The sequence below is a fragment of the Cervus elaphus genome, chromosome 30, assembly GCF_910594005.1.
Source record: "Cervus elaphus chromosome 30, mCerEla1.1, whole genome shotgun sequence".
In the NCBI taxonomy this organism is placed as follows: Eukaryota; Metazoa; Chordata; class Mammalia; order Artiodactyla; family Cervidae; genus Cervus; species Cervus elaphus.
The window spans coordinates 30,850,598-30,870,159 of record NC_057844.1 but is presented as its reverse complement, the minus strand read 5'-3'; the positions used below and the strand labels follow the sequence as shown (position 1 = coordinate 30,870,159).

At 46.0% G+C, this 19,562-nt stretch overlaps 1 non-coding gene and 1 pseudogene across 1 annotated transcript; one reads left to right on the top strand and one right to left on the bottom strand.

The window, feature by feature from the left end:
- Positions 1-8,559: 8,559 nt before the first annotated feature.
- Positions 8,560-8,632, bottom strand: TRNAG-UCC. Its single transcript has one exon. It is a non-coding gene; the product is annotated as a tRNA-Gly (tRNA).
- A 7,249-nt stretch (positions 8,633-15,881) lies between these two features.
- On the top strand, positions 15,882-15,996 carry LOC122687139 (annotated as a pseudogene).
- Positions 15,997-19,562: the final 3,566 nt, after the last annotated feature.

Sequence of the window (19,562 nt, the reverse complement as noted above, 5' to 3'; positions counted from 1 at the left end):
GTGGGCAGTTGGGCAACGAAGGAGCTGCAGTCATTTTCCGCTCCATTTCTACAGACGGCAACAGAAACATGATGGCGGAGAACAACGCCAAGTGACAATCTTCATTTCATTCCTCGGGGATAGAAAACACACCCGTTTATTAAGTCTTTAAAAGCTGTAACCACAGATTGCGGCAACAAGACGCGACAGAGAGAAGAGAGCTTGGGTTGAGCCAGCCGTATGTGGCAACTGAATGAAAAGACGATTCCCGTCTGGTGGAGCAGCAGCCAGGCCCCGGGAAGAGCATGAACAAAGAGCTTCTCATTTACAGCGGAGATGCTGACATGCAGTGTGTTTTCCTTGGCAGACGGGCAAGTTCCCCAGAAAAAGAAGATTAATGCAAGCAGGGAATACGAACACACTCTAGCAAACCATGTCCATTTTCTGCCTGGGGAGATCTCTGAGAAACAGAAGGCCTTGGCTGTTGATTAGGAGGACGTGAACAAGTTCTGCCCTAGGACCTTCTCCCGCGTCTCCACTCTGCCCAACCTGACTTTCACAGTGAAGTCTCTCTTGTCTCAACATCCCTGGGCAAGAGGCAGCCCACCTGAATTCATTTCACCACAAATGGAGACTTTCCCATATAAATTTCTAACAATTGGTCATCAATAAATACTTGTTGAGTGAAGATTTTTTTTTCACTGTAGTCATTGAACCTGCTTCTAGACACAGAGGATACTGATTATGAGCAAGGATTTTAAAGTCAGACTAATGAAGATTCAAAAAATAGCTCTAACCCCATTTTAGCTGTGTGACCTTGGGGAAGGTGTTGAACTCCTCTTAATGTAGTTTTATCATCTTTTAAATAGGCATGATGGGGCCTTTCTGGTGGTCCAGTGGCTAAGACTCTGAGCCCCCAAAGCAGGGGACCCAGGTTTGATCCCTGGTCAGGGAACTAGATCCCACATGGCATAACTAAGAGTTCACCTGCCACAACTAAAGATCCTGCATGCAGCAACTAAGACCCAGCATAGCCAGATAAATAAATAAATAAAATAGGCATCAGTTCAGTTCAGTTCAGTCGCTCAGTCGTGTCTGACTCTTTGCAACCCCATGAACTGCAGCACGCCAGGCCTCCCTATCCATCACCAACTCTCGGAGTTTACTCAAACCCATGTCCATCGAGTTGGTGATGCCATCCAACCATCTCATCCTCTGTCGTCCCCTTCTCCTCCTGCCCCCAATCCCTCCCAGCATCAGGGTCTTTTCCAGTGAGTCAACTTTTCCCATGAGGTGGCCAAAGTGCTGGAGTTTCAGCTTCAGCATCAGTCCTTCCAATGAACACCCAGGACTGATCTCCTTTAGGATGGACTGGTTGGATCTCCTTGCAGTCCAAGGGACTCTCAAGAGTCTTCTCCAACACCACAGTTCAAAAGCATCAATTTTTCGGCGCTCAGCTTTCTTCACAGTCCAACTCTCACATCCATACATGACCACTGGAAAAACCATAGCCTTGACCAGACGGACCTTTGTTGACAAAGTAATGTCTTTGCTTTTTAATACGCTATCTAGGTTGGTCATCACTTTCCTTCCAAGGAGTAAGCGTCTTTTAATATCATGGCTGCAGTGACCATTTGCAGTGATTTTGGAGCCCCCAAAAATAAAGTCTGACACTGTTTCCACTGTCTTCCCATCTATTTGCCATGAAGTGATGGGACCAGATGCCATGATCTTAGTTTTCTGAATGTTAAGCTTTAAATCAACTTTTTCACTCTCCTCTTTCACTTTCATCAAGAAGCTTTTTAGTTCTTCTTCACTTTCTGCCATAAGGGTGGTGTCATCTGCATATCTGGGGTTATTGATATTTCTCCCGGCAATCTTGATTCCAGCTTGTGCTTCTAACAGCCCAGCGTTTCTCATGATGTACTCTGCATATAAGTTAAATAAGCGGCATGACAATGTACAAAAAAGTATGTAAAGTACTGAGCACAGAACATAGCAAACTCCTCATTCAGTACATATATGTTGTATTATCACTACGACGACACCTTAGTGCAGGTAGCCATCATCTGTCCCCTGTTGGCTGCAAAACCACCAACTCATCTCCCCGACTCCAGCATTTCCCGACACCCCAGATACACACTAGGGCCAGAGTGATCTTCCAGCACACAAATCTAACTGGTATTAAGGAGATCCAAAAATCCTCTCTTCCAAAAAAACTGATCATAAATTGTTAAAACCAACTTTGCCTGAGGTCATGAAATTATCCAAAGGCTTGCAGTCATCTGGGAAGCTTACAAATGGCTAAATCTTGTAAGAACAGTGAGATATATGGGGGTTTAACTTGCTCCATTCCAGTCTTTCCACTTCCAGCTCCATGGTTGCCTTGAAAAACTAGTCATAGTAACACCAGCAACCTGATAGCCACCAGACCGGTGGAGATAGCCCTGGAGTTCCTTTAAAACTTCATTTCCAGGGAACCATCAGTATCTGACCTCTCTGGTAGTTCCCTGCAAGTGTCCACCTGCGAAGTCATCTTTATTTCACCTGACTTGGCGTTCATTCCATGCAAAAAGCCTTTTCCCCTGGGCTGGGTGGTGGGGCTGGGTGTTGTGGACAGTGGTGGTCAAAAAAAGAAATTAAAGGCAACAGTTTAACTTTGCAGCTGGGTGCTTTGTGGCCGCCTGAGGCAGTGAACAACAGTTGGGACAAACAATTAGCTGGCCAAAAAGCTTAAAGGGAAAGGCTGAGGAATGAATTTCCAAAGGGACTTTGAAAAATTTCGACACTTTCCTGGGCATCTCGCAGGCCATGTGGACCTGAAGGGCTGTGAGTGTGCCCAGGGCTGTGTGGGATGTTGCTGTTCAGTCAGCCAGTCGTGTCCCACTCCTTGCGACCCCGTGGACTGCAGCATGCCAGGGCTATGGAAATGCTCTCAAAGCCCCTCAAAAGGCCCTAAGCTCTCGCCTCTCCCCAACCTTGATGCGCTGCACAACCAGGAAGTGATAGCTAAGACATACCTGTCAACTTCCTGGCTGAGCGTCGAAGATGAGCCCCTCCGGGCACAAAGAGCCCTTGGCAACGAATGAGAGATTTTTTTGGTTATAGAAATTTAAGGAAATCTCTGTCCATTCATTAACTGACCAGTGAGCTAAAGAGTTTAGTGGCTAAACACAAAAAAGACGATTTTGCAAAATTCATTCAGAAAAGGTATTAAAACAGCAACAACAACAAACCCTGGAGACAGGGCAGAACCTGATTTTTGGAAGTTATGTCACATTATTATTGCTGCTGTTCAGTCACTGAGTCGTGTCCAACTCTGCAACTCCTTGCATGGCAGCACACCAGGCTTTCCTGTCCTTCACCATCTCCCGGAGTTTGTCCAAACGCGTGTCCATTGAGTCAATGATGCTACCTAACCATCTCATCCTCCGTCGCCCCCTTCTCCTCCTGCCCTCTATCTTTCCCAATATCAGGGTCTTTTCCGATATCATATGACATCATTTTAAATGTAATCAAGAAAGGAGGAGGGTCTTCCCTGATGGTCCAGTGATTAAGCCCCCGAGCTTTCAATGCAGGGGGCACTGGTTAAATCCCTGGTAAGGGAACTAAGATCGCAGATGCCTCACAGTGCTGACCAAATAAATAAATAACAACTAAAAAAAAAAAAGAAGAAGGAGGAGGAGGAGAAAATAAGACTCTGGTGAAAGGGGAAGTTACTGTGTGCCAGACACTGAGCAAATGCTCTGCACTTGCCAACTCAGGTAACTCTCACACCCACCTGCAAAGGCATTGTTCTTTTTTTTTTTTTTTTCTTTTTTTTTTTTTATTATTATTATTTTTTTCCAGTAGGTTTTGTCATACATTGATATGAATCAGCCATGGATTTACATGTATTCCCAATCCCGATCCCCCCTCCCACCTCCCTCTCCACCCGATTCCTCTGGGTCTTCCCAGTGCACCAGGCCGGAGCACTTGTCTCATGCATCCCACCTGGGCTGGTGATCTGTTTCACCATAGATAGTATACATGCTGTTCTTTTGAAACATCCCACCCTCACATTCTCCCACAAAGTTCAAAAGTCTGTTCTGTATTTCTGTGTCTCTTTTTCTGTTTTGCATATAGGGTTATCGTTATCACCTTTCTAAATTCCATATATATGTGTTAGTATGCTGTATTGGTCTTTATCTTTCTGGCTTACTTCACTCTGTATAATGGGCTCCAGCTTCATCCATCTCATTAGGACTGGTTCAAATGAATTCTTTTTAATGGCTGAGTAATATTCCATGGTGTATATGTACCACAGCTTCCTTATCCATTCATCTGCTGATGGGCATCTAGGTTGCTTCCATGTCCTGGCTATTATAAACAGTGCTGCGATGAACATTGGGGTGCACGTGTCTCTTTCAGATCTGGTTTCCTCAGTGTGTATGCCCAGAAGTGGTATTGCTGGGTCATATGGCAGTTCTATTTCCAGTTTTTAAGAAATCTCCACACTGTTTTCCATAGCGGCTGTACTAGTTTGCATTCCCACCAACAGTGTAAGAGGGTTCCCTTTTCTCCACACCCTCTCCAGCATTTATTGCTTGTAGACTTTTGGATAGCAGCCATCCTGACTGGTGTGTAATGGTACCTCATTGTGGTTTTGATTTGCATTTCTCTGATAATGAGTGATGTTGAGCATCTTTTCATGTGTTTGTTAGCCATCTGTATGTCTTCTTTGGAGAAATGTCTGTTTAGTTCTTTGGCCCATTTTTTGATTGGGTCATTTATTTTTCTGGAATTGAGCTGCAGGAGTTGCTTGTATATTTTTGAGATTAATCCTTTGTCTGTTTCTTCATTTGCTATTATTTTCTCCCAATCTGAGGGAGCAGAAAAAGAAGTAAAAGGAATCCAGATAGGAAAAGAAGAAGTAAAACTCTCACTGTTTGCAGATGACATGATCCTCTATATAGAAAACCCTAAAGACTCTACCAGAAAATTACTAGAGCTAATCAATGAATATAGTAAAGTTGCAGGATATAAAATTAATACACAGAAATCCCTTGCATTCCTATATACTAACAATGAAAAAACAGAAAGAGAAATTAAGGAAACAATACCATTCACCATTGCAACAAAAAGAATAAAATACTTAGGAGTATATCTACCTAAAGAAACAAAGGACCTATACATAGAAAACTATAAAACACTGATGAAAGAAATCAAAGAGGACACAAACAGATGGAGAAACATACCGTGTTCATGGATTGGAAGAATCAATATTGTCAAAATGGCTATTCTACCCAAAGCAGTCTATAGATTCAATGCAATCCCTATCAAGCTACCAACGGTCTTTTTCACAGAACTAGACCAAAGAATTTCACAATTTGTATGGAAATACAAAAAACCTCGAATAGCCAAAATAATCTTGAGAAAGAAGAATGGAACTGGAGGAATCAACCTGCCTGACTTCAGACTCTACTACAAAGCCACAGTTATCAAGACAGTATGGTACTGGCACAAAGACAGAAATATAGATCAATGGAACAGAATAGAAAGCCCAGAGATAAATCCACGAACCTATGGACACCTTATCTTTGACAAAGGAGGCAAGGATATACAATGGAAAAAAGACAACCTCTTTAACAAGTGGTGCTGGGAAAACTGGTCAACCACTTGTAAAAGAATGAAACTAGAACACTTTCTAACACCATACACAAAAATAAACTCAAAATGGATTAAAGATCTAAATGTAAGACCAGAAACTATAAAACTCCTAGAGGAGAACATAGGCAAAACACTCTCCGACATAAATCACAGCAAGATCCTCTATGACCCACCTCCCAGAATATTGGAAATAAAAGCAAAACTAAACAAATGGGACCTAATGAAACTTAAAAGCTTTTGCACTACAAAGGAAACTATAAGTAAGGTGAAAAGGCATTGTTCTTATGTTACAGACTATTAAAACCCAGTCCCAGGGGGTTAGCCTGATTGGTCATACAGCCCGGAAGTGGCAGGGGAGGCAGGGCATGGCCCCCAAGAGTCTGGCCGGAGCACCCCCACTCTCCACCTTTGGGCGATCTGCTTGGGGACCACCTGTTGTGTCTTTAGAACACCCAAGAGCTGTTTGAGGTAGTCATTAGCTGAATAAATGCTTTTCAGCAAGGGGTAATCATTATATTAATTATCATAATAATCAGGTTCATCAGGCACTGGGTGCCACTCTTCCTAACAGAATAGAAGTGCTCTCGGTGCTTTTCACAGGCACCAGGCAGCTTAACACAGCCCTCCAGCTTCACTGGATATTCGTGAATGCTTCCTGACCAAAAGTCCTGGGTCCCTTGGAAAGTCACTGGAGCAAAGTTCAAGCCCATGAGTTTCCAAGCGTCACTTCATCAGGCTTCCATCTGGAGGCAGTGTGATGTTGGCATCACCCTAGGTCCCCTGTGGGTGAGGGGACAGACCTGTGTTACCCACAGGTAACCCACAGACCTGTGTTAATGCCAAACTGGTAGGTGGAGCCCAAGGGGCCCTTTTTTTTAAACGGCTCAACTGTGAACTGGTTAACTTTTGCTTGTGTTCCGTAACTCTCAAAAACTTGAATATGTTCAGGGTTAAAAGACTTTCTCAACATCTCTGCCTCCTAGCTAAGGAGTGCAGTATTAGAGTTCACCGTGTGCCATAACCTGAAGGTGACATTCTGACCCAACTTCGGAATAAATAGACTTAAAACAGAATTTCACAAGAAGCAACAATTCCATTATATCTTAAATTTTAAGAGCTTTTAACTTTGTCTTTTTTCTCCCCTCATAACCATTAGTGTTGATGGAGCATGGAAATCATCTGGGGAAAGAAGAGTGTCCTTTGTTGGCTAATGTTTTTTCCTTTTCCTCACTATTGTGAAATGCAATTTTCTAATAGATGATGTTTAGTGTTCTTTGTTCACCTCTCGTAAGGCTCTGTTGAGCATGACAAATGTAGGGATGATTGCTTCTAGGGTTTCACTGAGAAGATAAAACATTAATATATTAAATTGTATTTAATCAAGTTCTTCTACATGAGCCCTTCATTGTTTGGCCTTGTTGACACATGTGAGTTGCCCAGTTTCTAGCTGATGCTACGCTTGCCCTTCAAGGTGCTGGGCACAGTCCAGCTTCTCAGGAGCCTTCTCATCCGGATTCCCAGGAGGTAGAGCTGGTGTCCCAGGGTGAGCTCACTTCTACCTGTGGGAACAGCAGAGCAGTGGGGTGCCCCTCATCATCTGGGGCAGGAAGGCGTGCTGCTTTCGAATCCCCTCTAGCCTGAACTCCATCCCACACGTGAAGGATTGCAAATTCACTTCCTGTCCCAGTAACTTGTCATGGAAAGTTTTGGGCTGCAAAACAGCCCATCCTTTTATCTTCAAAGCTTGAAAGCTCTTGGATCTAAGGAAATAGCTTATTTGGGTTGAGAAAAGACAATTTGATTTTAGGATGGTTAAACAGAGGGTTAGTGAAAAATTAAAACCAAACAACTGTAAGCTTAATAAAAGATTTGAGTGGTTGTAAATCTGCTGGTGACTCGTTAATGCCACCTAAAAGCAGGCAGCCTTCTGTAGAGGAGGCAATACTGAGGGGCGTGCTGAGTGAGGGGATAGGAAGCACCTTAGAGGTTCTGATGAGAAAGGTTGGGACAGCATGTGTCGGGACAGGACTGTGAACACGAGACAATCACATCGTGGTCCAACATATACATGGGTGTGTGCACACATGCACGTGCGCACACACACACACACACACACACAATCTGTGTTTGCAAAAGTTACTTGCCCACTAAGCCAGCAGGACTTCACTAACCACATGGTCTGCCAGGACTCTGACAGTTTAGGTTTTCCCACAGTGATTTAAAATCTTATTATTACCAGGCTGTTAAATCACTTACTGTGTGACCTTAGACAAAGTGTCCAACCTTTCTGGGCCTCAATTTCTTAATCTATGAAACTGATTAAAGAATTCCTTGTAGGCAGGTTGTTGGTGAGGAATAGCAATAATGGCTGAAACATCCAGGGCAGCAAGTGGACCACAGGGAGTGCTCAGTACACAGAACGAATTGCTTCGACTTTTATTCTTATTTTTAATCAGGGGATGAAGATCAGGGATTTGAGGGAAATTAATCTCAATTGTCGTTTTTAAAGAAACGTCCTAGCGCTGAAGTAGTTTTTCTTTAAAATGTTGCCTATAGTGTCCTTATCAGAGCTTTAAGACTGTGTGTGTATGTGTATGATAAATCCTGCTTATGTGTGTGTGCATGCCCTCTCACTTAGTTGTGTCTAACTCTTTGTGACCCCAGGGACTGTAGCATGCCAGGTTCCTCTGTCCATGGGATTTCCCAGGCAAGAATACTGGAGTGGGTAGCAATTCCCTTCTCCAGAGGATCTTCCTGGACCAGGGATCAAACCCATGTCTCTTGAGTTTGCTGCGTTGGCAGGCAGATTCTTTATCACTGAGCCACCTGGGAAGCCCCAAACCCTGCATAAATAGCTATTTTTAAATCTTTTATTTTTTAAAGTATTTTTATTTATTTATTGGCCATACCTCAAGGCATGTGGGATCTTAGTTCCCTGACCAGGGATCGAACCTGTGCCCCCTGCAGTGGAAGTGCAGAGTCATAACCACTAGACCACCAGGGAAGTTCCTAAATCTTTTAAAATGTGTTGTGATTATATGTTTACAGGAAAGAATGGGACATCAGATTTCTGGTTCCTCAAGTAAAGAGCTTGGAAGTTGCCCCTCTGTTCTAGTAAGTCAAAGCTTAACAGACTGAAAATTCAACAACTCTCTAGGATGCAATAAGAGAGGGAGTGGGGACACGGGGCAACCACTGCCCGCAAGACTGGAGACCCAGCCAAGCAAGTACAGGAAGCGGCAGCCACCCGGAGCAGGCTCAGTGGGAGCCAGTACTGGGAAAAAAACCTCAGCCGTGATGTTCAAATCCCCTAGATGCTCCATGTAGACAAGTCTGAGAGCTAAAATCTCCAGGGGGATGCCATCATAGCAGGCCCCCACAGTCTTGCAGGATTTATCTCCAGGGTCTCAGCCAGGTTCCCACAGTAAAAATCAGAGAAAATCTCCCTCATGCTCCCAGCAGTGGGAAGGGAAAAGGAATCATGTTAAAATACACCAGACATATTTCTCCTGGGACTGACACATACACACTGCAATATATAAAATAGACGACTGATAAGGACGTAAGTAAGTACAGCACACTGTGCACCCCGTGCTCAGTCATATTTCCTTGCGACCCCACGGACTGTAGCCCACCAGGCTCCTCTGTCCATGGAATTTCCCAGGCAAGAATACTGGAGTGGGTTACGATTTCTTACTCCAGGGGATCTTCCTGACCTGGGGATCGAACCCGCGTCTTTTGTGTCTCCTGCATTGGCAGGCAGATTCTTTACCAGTAGTGCCAGACAATCTTGGCTAGCACAGGGAATTGTACTCAATACTCTGTAATGATCTGTATGGGGAAAGAATCTAAAAAAGAAAAAAGAGTGGATATATATAAAAAAATATATAAAACTGATCCACTTTTCTATATACCTGAAAATAACAACATGGTAAATCAACTACAGCCCAATAAAAACTTTTAAAATAAAAAGAAATACACCATAGCCCTCTGTTCTTCTTAACAACGCCCGCCCTCAGGGGAAACTAGGTAACCAGAGCCTGGCCTGCTGGGGTATGATCTGAACCAGACTGCCTGGGGAAGGGAAATCCCCACCTCCACCCGCCCTAGCCATCCTGTGCCTCCTAAAAGAGGAGGAAAAATAAACCGAGAAACACTTGTGAAGCTCACAGTCCAGAGACACAGGCTCACGGAAACACCGTGACCCTATCATAGGACTAGAACGCTTTCCCACCCTTCACACCTCACCAACACATCACTCAGGGCCTGTTTATGGCTGTTCCTTTTTACCCAGCACATCACGTCTGGCTATTAAGAAAAATCACAAGGTCTACCAAAAGGCAGAAATCACAGCCGAAGAGATGGAGCAAGCATCAGAACCAGACGTGGAAGGCATGTCGGATTTATCAGACCAGGAATTTAAAACAACTCGGATGACTATGCTGAGAGTTCTCATGGATAGAGAAGACAGACACAAGGACAGATGGACCTTGTAAGCAGAGAGATGGAAGTCCTAAGAAGGAACCAGAGAGAAGTGCTAGAGGTCAAAGGCACTGTAGCAGAAATGAAGAGTGCCTTTGATGGGCTTACAGGCAGACCTCATTTTATTGCACTTTGCTTTATTGAGTGTCACAGACACTGGGGTTGTTCTTTTTTTTTTTAAACAAATCGAAGCAACCCTCCTGCATAGAACTAGTCTATCTGCACCATTCTTTCAACAGCATTTGCTCACTTTGTGTTTCAGTGTCATATATGGGTAATTCTCACAATACTTCAAACTTTTTTCATTATTATTTATTAGAGTACTGTATAGTCAGAGATCTTTGATGTTCCTACTGTAATTGTTTTGAGATGTCACACACCCACAGTAGATGGAGAACTTAATCAATGGCTCCACCAGGACTGTTACCCTGTCTACTTCCCTACTCCTTGAGACACAACAATATTGAAATTAGGCCACTTAATAACCCTACGATGGCCTCTAAGTGTTCAAGTGAAAGAAAGCATTGCACATTTCTCACTTTAAATCAAAGGCTAGAAATGGGGCTTCCCTGGTGGCTCAGAGATAAAGACTGCCTGTCAGTGCAGAAGATGTTTGATCTAATGCCATGTTTGATCCCTGGTCTGGGAAGATCCCACATACCATGGAGCAATTAAGTCCATTTGCCACAACTACTGAACCTGTACTCTAGAGGTCAGGAGCCACAACAAGGAATAACCCCCACTCTTCCCAACTAGAGAAAGCTCACTCGTAGCCACGAAGACCCACCACAATCAAAAAATAAAACAAACAAATAAGTCAATCTTAAAAAAAAAAAAAAAATCTATCAATATATTGGGAATTCCCTGGCAGTCCAGTAGTTAGGACTCCAAGCTCTCACTGCCAAGGGTCCAGGTTCAATCCTGGCTGGGGAACTGAGATCCCACAAGTGGTGCAGCCAAAAAAAAAATCAATATAATCCATCACATCAACAGACTGAAAAAGGAACACAGGAAGGTTCTGGAAGAGTTATAACCCAGGTCTCACCGTCCCCCACCACACTGCTTTGGGACAATCCAAGCCCTTCTGGTCCCACAGAAAGAGGAAGCAACAGCCCAGCTCTTAACATGAGCCCCCTGAATCCAGCTGAGCTGAGGGACGATGGAAGCAGGGGGACTGGTCTCAGAACTGGAGCCCGGCAACCTGAGGGCCCTGAGGGTTGACAGGCACAGCTCTGGGCAGGAACAGAAGTGATGGGGTAGCTGCAGCGATTCCAGGTTACTGTGGTCTACTGGGGAGCTTCCCTCCTCTCCCCTCACACTCATCAGGGCAGACACACAGAGTCCTCCATCTCAGTAACACACGTCAGCAAAGAGGGGAATGGACAGGTCAGGGAGACAGAGCTCATGATCCAAACTGCACCTCTGCAGAGAACCACCACTAGAAGAAAGACATCAAGCCAACAGCATGAACCTCAGGAGCAGAACTTTTGGGACAAATGGACCAAGAGGGAAGTTGACAGATGTGTGCGCTTAGTTGCTCAGTTGTGTCCCACTCTGCAACCCCCTGGACTGTAGCCCGCCAGGCTCCTCTGTCCATGGGATTCTCCAGGCAAGAATACTGGAGTGGGTTACCATGCCCTCCTCCAGGGGCTCTTCCCAACCCAGGGATTGAACCCAGGGCTCCTGCATTGCAGGCGGATTCTTTACCAGCTGAGCCGACAGGGAAGCCCAAATTGACACAATGAATAGGCTCAAAGAGGTGAGGGAGTACAAAAGTAATGCGAACCAGGCGGAGAAGTTATCAGATAGGAAGCAATGCCTGGTCTACTAAAGGTGGGGCAGGCAGTCATTCCAAGGTCCAGCAAACTTCTCAGCACAGCAGATGGAACTCCAGCCCCATTTGTACCTCCCCAGTGAGAGTGGGACAGGTTACGGGGGATGCTGTCAACCCTACCCTTCCTTGGATGCTAAGGGCCTCCTCTGCAGACCTTAAGCAGTCCCCCACCACACGTCCATGAGCTGCAGTGCTGAGGTGGAGAATGGCGCACTGTTCTGCGAAGAGAGTTTATTTCTTAACCATGGATCTGACAGGGTGATTCTCCAGCCCAAACTTCAGTGGCCTTCCGCCATCAGCCAAAGGTTCTCGGAATGACTCATGAGGCTCTTACATTCTGACCCCAAACCACCATCCCAATTTCTCCTCCTGCCACCATCCTCCAAACACCTGATGGTCCTGCAACATGAAAGCCTGCATGAAAGATGTCAAAGCACAGAGGTCCCTTCCAGGCACTGATTCTGCAGGTCTGTGATCGCCACCTGGAACTGCTGGAGAGAAGTGGGAGAAATGGCCATGGTCCATGAGCATGTCTGCCTGGGGGCTGGCAAGATGGGGAAAGCTTGCCGTGCTGAGAGAAATGAGCTTCAGCTAGAAGCTCACACATGTAACGTGGTTTTTCATAGCTTCACGCCTTGGAAAATGCTGCTACAACTGCCTAGAAGGTTCCTCCCCACTCCATCCACCAATTAAACTCCTACTCATCCTTCAAGACCCCAGCCCCTCACAAGGAGCTTTAGTGCTTTATTTTCCTTGAGGCTGCAGCTGTGATTTCAGGCATACAACACACGGCGCCAGGGTGTGGTCTATGGACCCATCTCTCCAACAGTGAGCGCTTGGAGGGCAGGGACCAACTTTATGCTGCTCTGGATCCACTGTTCCTGTCATGTAGAGACCATTTAATAGATGCTTGAGTCATTAATTAAATACAGATGTCTAGCTAGCTAATTAATCATAAAGGAAAATTATACTCTACTAGGAGGTCTGTCCAGCGTGATTCTTTGGAATTCCTGCCTTGAGGGAGAGTAGAATTAGTCTAGTCTGGATTATCCTAGAGGTAGGTCAGCATCATTTAATTACAAGCCCTGTTAGGCCTCCTCTGAGCACCTGTCTGTCTGAGACTGGAGGCTCCCCCAGAAGGGTCCCCCAGTTTCCACCGCAGAGGCTACTGCTCCAGCAATGCCGACCAGTATCCAGCAGGGTGTGCGTCCAAGATTGAAGGGTTGATTTTCAAATCTCCTGGACCCCACAGATAATCTTGTTCTGTGGGAGAGAAACTTCATGCTCTTTTATAGGCATAGAACTCCTGCCTATCTGACCAGCCATAATGAACAGTTTTCAGTATACATTTCAGTGTAAATAAATGATTTTCAGCTTCCTTGAGGGTCGGGGCTGTGGATGGTGTGAACCCAGGGGTCCTGGGTACCCTTTGCCATCTCGCCTCTCTGTGCATCCTCCCACCACCCCACCCAGCCCCCCACACATCCCCTGGCTGCCTCACCTCTGGTCCAGGTGTTTCTTTGACCTGGAAATCTCGACCCACTCCCGCCCAGCCCACCCTCTGATGGTAAACACCTACTTACTGGTCTTTCAAAACTCAGGTCAATAGATTCATCTCTACCGTTATTTTAGATTCCACATAAGCAATATCCTGTGATATTTGTCTTTCTTTGTCTGACTTATTTCACCCAGTATGTCAAAGGAACAGGAATGGAGTCACAGATGTAGAAAACAAACTTATGCTTCCTAAGAGGGAGGAAGGGGTAAATTGAGGGGTAAATTGAGAGTTTCGGACTGACATATACGAATACTATCTATTAAACAGATAACTAGTAAGGACCTGCTGAGGGTCTTCCGTGATGGCTCAGTGGATAAAGAATCTACCTACAATGCAGGAGACACAGGAGACGTGAGTTCGATCCCTGGATTGAGAAGGTCCCCTGGAGGAGGAAATGGCAACTAACTCCAGTATTCTTGCCTAGAGAATTCCATGGCCAGAGGAGCCTGGCGTGCTGCAGTCCGCGGGGTCACAAAGAGTCAGACACAACTGAGCACACACACGTGCACACATATATAAACTAGATAACTAATAAGGACCTACTGTACAACACAAGAAATTCTGCTCAATACTCTGTATGTAATGGTCTCTACGGGAAAAGAATCTAAATAAAATAGTGTCTTCCTTGCAAGGAATGTAAACCTCCTTGGTAGGCTGTAGAGGCCACCTGTGGTTAAGAAAATGATGGAACTCAATCCTGAGGGATGGACCAGAGTGACGAGCCAGCAGCAGCACAAAAACCCCCATCACAAGAGCTTTGGGACTTCCCTGGTGGTCCAGTGGTTAAGAATCCACTTGCCAATGCAGGGAACTCAAGTTCAATCCCTTGTCCAGGAAGATTCCACATGCCACAGGGCAACTAAGCTTGTGAGCCTGCAACAACTGAGCCCTCATATCACAGCTACTGAAATCCACCCTCCTTGAGCCTATGCTTCACAATAAGAGAAACCAACGCAATGAGAAGCCCTCTCACTGAAACCACAGAGGAGCCACTCACCACAACTACAGAAAGCCTGCTCACAGCAACGTTGGCCCAGCACTGCCAAAAATAAATAAATAAAATGCCATCCATTTACAAAAATAAAAAAGAAAAGCTTTGGAGCCAAGTTTCTAAGTCAGTTGACAGAGGAGAATAAGAATTAAAATGGCACTAACTTTTTGTGGCATTTCTTCCATGGTTGTTCTTCAAGAAAAGTCTGGTTCAGGAGTTGATATTAAGTTCAGCTTTTTTAGGGGAGAGAACTGTTTTTGAAAATTATAGGCAGAAAAGCATCCGGATTGCCCTCCCCCTCCCCTAAACCTGGCTCTGATCTTAGCATCCCAGTCCAGGCTGAATGGCCAGGCGCACCAGGAGTGACACAACAGAGGGACTCATAGAATTACAGAAACAGTGTTTCACAGCTGGCTTAGCTTGTAAAGATTAACTTAGAAAAATAGTAAATGCGTACCACTTATGTACTGGCCTCTCTTCTAAAGGCGTCACATGAATTATTTATTGAATCTTGCCAACAACCCTCTAGGGTAGCTACTGTTATATTGTTGTTATTCAGTCACTAATTGTGTCCGACTCTTTGCGACTCCATGGACTGCAGCACGCCAGGCCTCCCTGTCCATCACCAACCCCCAGAGCTTGCTCAAACTCATGTCCATTGAGTCAGTGATACATCCAACCATCGCAGCCTCTGTCGCCCCCTTCTCCTCCTGACTTTAGTCTTTCCCAGCATCACGGTCTTTTCCAATGTGTTAACTCTTTGCATCAGGTGGTCAAAGTATTGGAGCTTCAACATCAGTCCTTTCAATGAATATTTAGGGCTGATTTCCTTTAAGATTGACTGGTTTTTTCTCCTTGCTGTCCAAGGGACTCTCAAGAGTCTTCTCCAACACCACAATTGGAAAGCATCAATTCTTTGGTGCTCAGCCTTCTTTATGGTCCAACTCTCACATCCATACATGATTACTATTATGATCCCCATTTAATAGATAAGGAACCTGAGGCTGAAAACTGTGTCAACTTGTCCCAGGTCTCCCAGCTAGAGAGAGACAGCTGGGGAGAGCAGCCAGGTAGCACCCAGCCTCTGGAGCCCCTACTTTTAACCCCATGCCATCCCACCCTCAGCATGGAGGCAAGAGTGAGGGATGCAAGACAGAGGATGGTCACCTCATCCTTGTGGGGTAATGGAAAGACTAAACTGGATTTGGGGGTGACTCTTTCTGGGTGAGGATGGATGAAGGAAAGGAATGAGGAGCTGGGCCATCTTTGGGAGCTCTGGTCAAAAAGACAGTTGGGTAGGTGATGACTGAGAGCAGCCAGGGGACCAGTGTGGATGCATCCCAGGGAATGTCAAACATCAGAACTAGGGAGACCTGGAAGACAAGGAAAAGCCAAGATGCACCCTAAAGTTGAGGATAGCTGTGGCTGCAAACAGCAACCTTCTTGGTAGTGTATTCAGCCTGTTGTCTGTACAGGTTGCCCTAAGGGACCTTGAAGACAGCTCTTTCCAGTGGACATTCATGACTGGCCTGGTGTCCCCAGTCTAGGCTCCAGCCAGGTATGCGTGGGGCCTTTGGAAGCCCCAGGGCACAGTGGCCAGGGTTCACACTGGCCGAGTCATCATGCCCACCTGCACCAAGCTGCAGAACAAGGAGCGTGTAACTGAGGCCCTCCTCAGGGCCAGGTTCGAGTTCCCAGGCTGCCAGAAGATCCATATCTTCAAGAAGTGGGGATTTACTAAGTTTAACAGGGGTGAATTTGAAAACGTGGCAGAAAATCAGCTCACCTGGGATGGCTATGGGGTCAAACACATGGATAATTGTTACCCCCCTGGACAAATGGCAGCCCTGAACCATGAGAGCCTGGGCGATGTCCGTTCCTTACTCGGGCCCATCAGTAAATCTCAGTTCTCTGTCAAATCAGTAAATCAGTAAAGTTGAGGACAAGAGCAGACGCCTCAAGGGCCGAAACCCACACGGATGAGGGAGCAGGAAGCAGGACCCCGGTGCAGAGGTAGTGCTGGCCTTGTGGGAGCCTCCATGTGTGAATAATCAGCCAGTTGCCGGCCAGAGGGTCAGGCCAGGCACAAGGAGGAGGTCTGGGTAAAGGAGTGTCATGGTGAGCTGACCACAGGCATTTGAAGTCTGACCATCAGCAGTGAAAACGGCCCCCTAGAGCAGCGGTCCCTAACCTGCTTGACACGAGGGAGCAATTTCGTGGGAGACAATTTTTCTACAGACCAGGGGTGGGGTGGTGGTTTGGGGATGATTCAAGTGCATTACATTTACTGCACACTTTATTTCTAATCTGGGCTTCCCTGGTGGCTCAGACAATAAAGAATCTGCCTGCAATGCAGGAGAAGTGGGTTCGACCCCTGGGTCAGGAAGATGCCCTAGAGAAGGGCATGGCAACTCACACCAGTATTCCTGCCTGGAGAATCCCACGGACAGAGGAGCCCAGTGGGCTACAGTCCGTGGGGTCGCAAAGAGTTGGACACGGCTGAGCTTCAGAACACTTTGACTTCACTTCTTTCTTATTTCTAATCTAATGCTGCTATTGATCTGATTGGTGGTACTGGTCCACGGCCGGTAGGTTGGGGACTCCTCGCCCAGAGAGATGAACCAGGATGGGCTGCTTGGAAGCACGTGGTCAGGAAGTGCTCAGGCCTCTGAGTTCCCCCTGGGCAGGGAGGCCATAATTTCAGGCTTCTGAAAGGCCCCCAGGGAAATCTCCCTCTCTGACCACAGGCTCATGTGCCCTGGCCTCACTCACCAAGGGTGCTGCCAAGTTCTGTCCTGTAAATTTTGGGCACTGAGCAAATATTAAGCCGTAAAAAACGGGAGCAGAGAAATCATTAGCGATGTACCAGTGATCGCGTAATGTCACTGCGGAGACTTCCCAAGTAAATAATTTCCTTTCCAGTCACTGAGTATCATAATGACACAGCCAAGATGGGTTTCTATTTATTCCTGGCCAATCTCTCTCAGATTTACGTCCCAATCATGAAATGGGACCTCTCACTGCATTTCAGAGCATTACTTAATCAAATGGTATGCCGGTTGACCCCAGTGTGTCTTAAAGTTGGGGTTATTTATGGATATGGTTTCTCGTGGAGGGTCACCGTGGGGCCTAATCTGCATATGCCTCTCAGGAGAGCTGGGACGTTATTTGCATAAGAAGCCCTAGGTTTCTGGGGAGGACCCAGAAAGAAGACTGCGACACAGCTGAAGGGCAGAGTCCCTGCGTTTAGGGACCAGCTACTCAAGGGAAGACTCTAGTCAAGCGACCAGGAGAGCACGTGGGGCAAGTGGGGCTCCCACCTCACCTCAAGTCTAAAGTGACCAGTGAACCAGTGCTCTGCTTCGGAGGCCGTCTTGGTGCCCTGCGCCATGACACCATGAACAGTCCCCCTAGTTCCTCCCAGGCTCTTCCTAGAGAATTTCTTGTTGTTTAGGCACCAAGTTGTGTCCAACCCTTTGCATGGACTGTAGCACACCAGTCCTCCCTGTCCCTCACCATCTCCTGGATTTTGCCCAAGTTCATGTCCATTGAGTCAGTGATGCCATCCAACCCATCTCATCCTCTGTCACCTTCTTCTCCTTCGGCCCTCAATCCTTCCCAGCACCAGGGTCCTTTCTAATGAGTCCGCATAGAGAAGAGGGTGTCTTTATGAGCTACCTTGCACTGTCATGGACTTTTTACTTTTTTAACTATTTCACTGGCATTTTATTCTTTTTTAAGAATTTTTAATTGGAGGATAATTGCTTTACAATGTTGTGTTGGTTTCTGCCATACATCAACATGAATCAGCCATAGGTATACATATGTCCCCTCTCTCTTGAACATCCCTCCCATCCATTCTTATCTATCTAGGTTGTCACAGAGCACCGGATTTGAGCGAATTCCCACTGGCTCTCTGTTTTACATATGGTAATGTAAATGCTTCAGTGTTACTCTCTCAATTGCCCCTCTCTCCCCTCCCCTCACTGTGTCCTTATGAGCCACACTGCACTGCCATGGACTTTCACTGAATTTTATGCAAATCGTTTCTTAATGATGTTCTGGGTGAAACAGCAAGACCAGTAGGTGTGGTTCCTGCCCTGGAAGGCTCTTACCATCCAGGGAGGAAGAGAGACGTGTGCCACGGAAGCCGGGGCAGTGGTTTATCTTACTGCGGTATGTCTCCCTGGGGGCCTGAGCCTTCTGTCATATGTAACGTCCCTCTCTGTCTCTAGCAATTTTCTCTGCTCTAAAGTCTACTTTACCAGAAGTCAATACAGCCACTCCTGCTTATTATTATTTACATGGTATATTTTTTCTATCCTTTTACTTTCAACCCACCCATGTTGTATTTGAAGGGAGTAACCCAGCAGGCTCCTCTGTCCATGGGATTTCCCAGGCAGGAATACTGGAGTGGGTTGCCATTCCCATCTCCAAGGGATCTTCCCAACCCCCGGTCTCCTGCACTGCAGCTGGATTCTTTACCGTCTGAGCCACCAGGGAAGCAACTCAGGTATGATCCCTGGTTGAGGAACCAAGATGCACATGTTGTTGTTCAGTCGTTCAGTCGTGTCCGACTCTTTGCAACCCCAAGGACTGTAGCCCACCAGGCTTCCCTGTCCTCCACCATGTCCCAAAGCTTGCTTGAATTCATGCCCATTGATTTGGTGATGCCATCCAATCATTTTATCCTCTGTCACCCCCTTCTCTTCTTGCCCTCAATCTTTTCCAGCATTAGGGTCTTTTCCAGTGAATTGACTCTTCAAATTAGGAGGCCGAAGTATTGGAGCTTCAGCATCACTCCTTCCAGTGAATACTCAGGGATGATTTCCTTTAGGACTGACCTAAGGATCAATCTCCTTACAGTTGGATCTCTTTGCAGTCCAACGGACTCTCAAGTGTCTTCTCCAGCACCACAATTCAAAAGCATGAATTCTTCAATGTTCAACCTTTTTCTTTATGGTCCAACTCTCACATCAGTATATGTCTACTAGAAAAACCATAGCTTTGACTATATGGACCTTTGTTAGCAATATACTGGAATATATATATGTTGGCAAAATCTGAAA